The sequence below is a fragment of the Nicotiana attenuata genome, unplaced genomic scaffold, assembly GCF_001879085.1.
Source record: "Nicotiana attenuata strain UT unplaced genomic scaffold, NIATTr2, whole genome shotgun sequence".
In the NCBI taxonomy this organism is placed as follows: domain Eukaryota; kingdom Viridiplantae; phylum Streptophyta; class Magnoliopsida; order Solanales; family Solanaceae; genus Nicotiana; species Nicotiana attenuata.
Window position 1 is genome coordinate 11,450 of NW_017670867.1, and position 5,785 is coordinate 17,234.

Sequence of the window (5,785 nt, forward strand, 5' to 3'; positions counted from 1 at the left end):
TATATATATATATATATTATACAAATTTTATATACTTTTCCGATTACTGATATAAATAGTTTCTAGCACTGGTTAAAAGTAATAATACCCCTACTAAATACAGGTGAGAAACAAACAAAGAAAAAAAAAGAAAGAGAAAAACATGATAAATTGATTCTTAACTACCTGCAGAAATTAAAGGTCATGCAAGTACATGACCACAACTAATGAAATAATTGTTTTACATGTTTTTTTATGAAACTTTACATTTGTTGGTGAGTCAAATTAAAACCCCACTTAAAATTTTTCTAAAGGTTTAGGTTGTTTGGATTTCTTAAATTTAATTTTATGCATTGGGTTGAATTCAGGGCTTTGGTTGTTGGATCTTCTACCGAACATTGTGTTATCAGGTTGAAATTTTAAGGCATCCATTCAATATCAGACAAAAAAAACATAATCAACAAAAGCTTAGTAATTCCATGATTTTCATGCAGGTGCATTACTACAGCAATTGAATTAATTATTCTACTATATGAGTGGTTATGATATTTTATACTAGTTATTAAGTCAAATTGGATACCATTCTAGATTTTCAAAAGTTGAGGTTGTTAGATCTTCATAGATAATCTTTACACTTCAGCTTAACTCTCACTTGCATAAAAAAAAAAAAAAAACAGCCCGATGCACGAATTATGCATTCACTAGGATTCTGAGAAGAACCGCACTCTAAGAGGCTGTGATGTAGATAGTCTACTCTTAAGTAGGGGTGTCAATGGATATTTAAAAACCGACTAAACCGACCAAACCGTACCGTACCGAACCGATTTTTAGGTTTCTTATAATAAAACCGTAGGTTTTTATATAAATCTATAACGAAATGATAATTAGGGTAGGTTTTTTATTTTATGAAAATAAACCGAAAAAATACCGAACCGTACCGAATAAATTTACAATGTGAAAAATATATTTATATATTAAGTTTAAAAATAATAAAGCACTAAATTTTTTATGGGGCCTTGGAATTATGAAATATTTACGAGACAACGAATAATTAATTAAACTTAAAATCCTAATTCCCAAACCTATTATGCTACTCCTATTGAAATTAAATTTTTTCCAGCATATTCACTAGCAAAACACAAGGTATTGTAGCGATTATGAGTAACAAACTACAATGTATTGAATATGTTTCCTTTCGTAGATTTAGATTTATCTTTTTGAATATTTAATCTTCTATAAACTTTATTCTTGAGACCCAGCTTGGTCAATATCTTACACTCGTGTGATTTATATATTTTTTTTTATTTGCTTAGTTTTTTTTTACGTTGATGTAGAATAGTTGATGGATCTATACTCTAGCCACCTTTTATATTTTCGTAATTTATCACCTTTTAAACTGTAAAAATGTCTAGAGAATTTTGCTAAGTCCTATAAAAATACGTATGTTATTGCATTCTACTTCTACTAGTAATTTTTACATGACATTTAAAAAAATTACCGAATATTTACCGAACCGTACCGATACCGAAGAGAAACCGACATGATTGGGACGATTTCGAAAAGTCTAATTTTGGTTATACATAATAGAATAACTGAAAAATTGGTATGGTACAAATTTTATAAAATAACCGGCCGAACCGAACCATTGACACCCCTACCCTTAAGAAATGATAAATGAAGTGCATAATTTACTATGATACCCGTATTAATTGATGTATATTTTATTAGATTTGGGAGAATGATTTGAAATGAGTAATAAATACAGTGGGTATAACAGGAAAAAAAATCTGTTTTTCTCTTGATATGCGTAAAGTGACAAGTAAAAATGAAAATCTATTTTTAGTATACATGCCAAGTAAAAGTGAACAGAGGGAGTATGAGACAAGTGCCAAAGTTTTGGTAGTTGATTTTGTTTATTACTGTAGCTAGCTAATACTGGAGGATTTTAGTATTTATTCCAAATCAATGTCAGAGTTATTATTAGATAATTAATAGAGATAATCATTATGGCCAACTTGCAAGGGAAATGTGAGTGGAAAAATGCTGGCATAATAAGTCTGCCGGTACTTCTTTAATTAATATTAATTGTGATACAATTATGTGTTATAATTTGCATGAAAGGAACCATGATTTAGTTGCTAGAGGATCCCAATTAATGGCTAGAAATCACAAAATGATTGTCAGAAATAGGAAGGATTATGAATCTCCTATTCTTATGATATTATGAAAATATTAAATGACCTAGATGACCAACAAAAATATTTTCTTTTTGGTCTTCCAGTTGGTGCTTGATATCCGCATTGAAATCTTGTCTGCTAATCAAAACTCGCACCGTGTAAGGCCTATTAAAGTGGGAATCGCTCTCTAACAGAATTTTTTTTATTTCCATGATTCAAACCCGAGACCTCTAATTAAGGATAGAGGTGTCATATCTGTCTCACCACAACCAGATATTGTCTAAGCGGTTTGAATGAAAACTCATGTGTATTGATAATTGCAAAAGGTCTTAGGACTTGCAATTTAGGGAAACTTAAATATGTATGTTCTACTAAATATTTTTTAGAAATATAAAGGAAATTAAGGATAATTAGCTTGTTTACCAATTGAGCTCCCAATATTAATGGATTTGAAATTATATCTAAGGAAATAGTTCGGAAAATAAATTCATTTGCAGGCTCATAATTTTCAAAAATATAGATATTGGAGAAATGTTGTAACTACAATAGGAAAGCAACGTAAGCAGTCATGAATTCGTTACCAACTTTTCGTTTGGCAAATTACTTCACGATATATTTTGATTAAAAAGGCATCAAAACATCTTTTAAATTTCTTCTTTATTGAAAGTAGAAAGCATGATCTAAAATATCTTTTAAATTTCTTATTAATTGTGCGCGATGAACTTCTTTATCTTAGTAACATTCAACAATTAATACATATACATAAATTTTTGCGATACATAAAATAATTTTTCTACAAAAATGAATTCAGTTAAATCATTCGTGGATCGACGTGGCTCCGCCACTGCTGACAACTCGTCCTTTCTTAAGAAACTTCCAAACGCTGGTGGCAGTGGCAGATCTACTCTATGGGTTATGGGTGCTTGAGCACCCATTACTTTTTAAAGCCAAATACTATATATTGCTTGCATGAAAAAATAGTGAATTCATATAAATACATCAACTGAGCACTCAGTCTCAGTAGCAATTTTCAGATTAAAAGCAGTTGAGCAACCACGATTAGAAAATCCTAGATCCGCCACTAGCTGTTGGGGATGGAACGAAATAAGCAAAGTAGAAATTGTTATATTGTGCAAGGACGGATGCAGCTTGAAAGCACCGTGTTTACCTTGAAAAATGTGAGTAACAATTAAAGGTGATTTGTGGTTTTAAAGATATGTGATTTATTCCAATACTAGTGAATACACAAGTAATATTAGGTTTAAGTAAGAAGAATTGATGAGCCAAACCAGTGTTGTTAGAGCAACGGGGACCTCGAGCTCGATTATCTCGGGAGCCTCGAGGTGAGTTAAGAGCAAATAAAGTATGAACAATAAAGTAAAAACAATAAAGCTGAAGAACAATTGTGGAGCACAGTAAATGAGAAAAGCAGAGTAGAATATTCTATTGCAGTGAATGAGATCTGTCTTTACAAAATGATTGGGGTCCCCTTTATATAGGAGGGAAAAACCCTAATATGGTACACTCCCAATTATGGTAAAGAATACTATTGGTACAATTGTATAATAACCTAGTACGGACTCATACTATTTCGTACAACTCTTATCCCATAATTTATGCCCTGATCCACTTGTCCTTGAGAAATTCCCGCTCTTTCTTGAGTGTCATCGAAATTGTACTGCCCTCTAGGTAGATCATGACGGGTCTCCGATTTGCTCCCTCGAGGTATGCATTTTCCAGTCAGATCTGGTCTTTACTTCGTGCTGCCCGAACTTGAGCCCGGGGTACCGTTAAGTCCTCGAAATCGAGCTCTCCAATTTCGACCATATACAGATAGTCCCCGCGTTTCTTAGAATGAAAAGATAAGAAACGATCTGATTCTTGCCCCTTCGATGTCCCAATCATGATGTCAGTCTAGTGAGATCAGCGGTCCGTGTGACTGAAAAGTCGTGCAAAAGTTACGCCTACATAGTTTTCGAAAAGCCTTTAATGAAAGACGGCTATTGGTCGTCCGTTTAGCTTCTCGAACACACTTAGACAACCTCTATAAATACTTCAATCCTTCATTCTTCAAACTTTTACTTTTACAATATCATCAAATCCTCTCTGCACTTATTCCTTCGTTGTGCCCATTTCTTAACCAGCTCCTTCTCCTTCTTCTGAATTTTCACAACAAAAATGGCAAAAACTTCTAAGACAGTTCCACAAAAAGAGGCGGCCTCTTTGTCTTCACGCCCGTCGATGAACAAAATGGTGGTACCTCCTCGCATTGAGGAGTGTACCCCCGGGCTTTGTGATACGTCTTCCGATTTCAAGGTCGACAAGCCTGCTTCGGTTCCAGGACGATGTGAACCCATGACTTGGTATATTAGCTTAATAACCGAACTCAAACAAGTGAAGGCAGATTGTCGTTGGGGAGATGAAGTGAACGTGGAGATCCCATCACCTGATGAGGATATTACCACTCACAAAGCGGGGTACCTAAGCGTATACACACACCCATTTACCTTAGGTCCCGTAGATCCTTCTTTGCCCTTTCTAGACCCAGTGATCCTCGATTTCTGTCGACAATACCAAGTGACACTCGTCCAAATTTATCCTTCCTTCTGGCGGATTGTTCACCCAATTAGGTAACTTTCGAGCAAAGTCGAGGGGATGTCTTTTACCCTCGACCATCTGATCAGATTATACAGCCCTTATCTCTATCGAGGTGGTCTGATAAAATTGCAACATCGATCTTCAAAGTCTTTCTTCGCTAGCATCGATGAGGATAAAGACCGAGGGTGGATGAGCCGCTTCATTCAAGTTAGGACCTCCGACCTGATCCTCGCTGAAAAGATGTCGTTCCCGAGGAATGAAATACGAAGCGTAAGTACAGACCTATCAAGCATGTTTCATTACTTAGACATTTTCCCTTTCCTTTGAACTAACTCCCTTTTGATGTTGCAGCCGTTGATTGGTATCCAGGTGCGGTTGCGGACCTCCAGGGCTGGGTTCTCCAACTAGCTTCCACTTCCACATATACCGAGCGCGTTTGGCGCGATTTGGCCAAAGGCCGATGGGAGGCCAAAAACCACGGTGAGTCCTTAATATTTGCATATTTAAATCCCTTAGTGAAATACTCCTCAGCAATACACTTAACTTTCCGCTTGTGCAGGCCTCGAAGATGTTGTTTTGATGAGGCCGCCCCCACCCGGCGAGGGAGAGACCCAAAAACCTACCAAGGACAAGAAAAGAAGGAAAGGGTCGCCGGCGGAGTCCCCGAAGCCAAAAAAGGCCAAGCTTCGAAAACCTAGGGCCGATACGGTGGCCTTGACTCCGGAAACTGTTGCACGTCTTCGTGCTAAGGACGAAGAGAGAGATGAGGCCGAGGACGAAGATGCTCGCCCGTTAATAACTCTGAGAGGAGGAGGCACCGATCTTTCAAAGGCTGCTGAGACGGAGGCCACCGAAGCGGTTCAACCTCAAGCTAAGGATGTTTTCGGGGGGAGCTCGAGCAAGGTTCTCAAACTGACTAGTGGCAAGAAAGTGCCCCATCCTGAAGGGCACTTAGTCGATGAACTCAGAGAACCTAGCCTTGAGGTTCCTCGATGGCGGGAGAAGGCCCCAATTGAGCCGCTCGGGGTAAT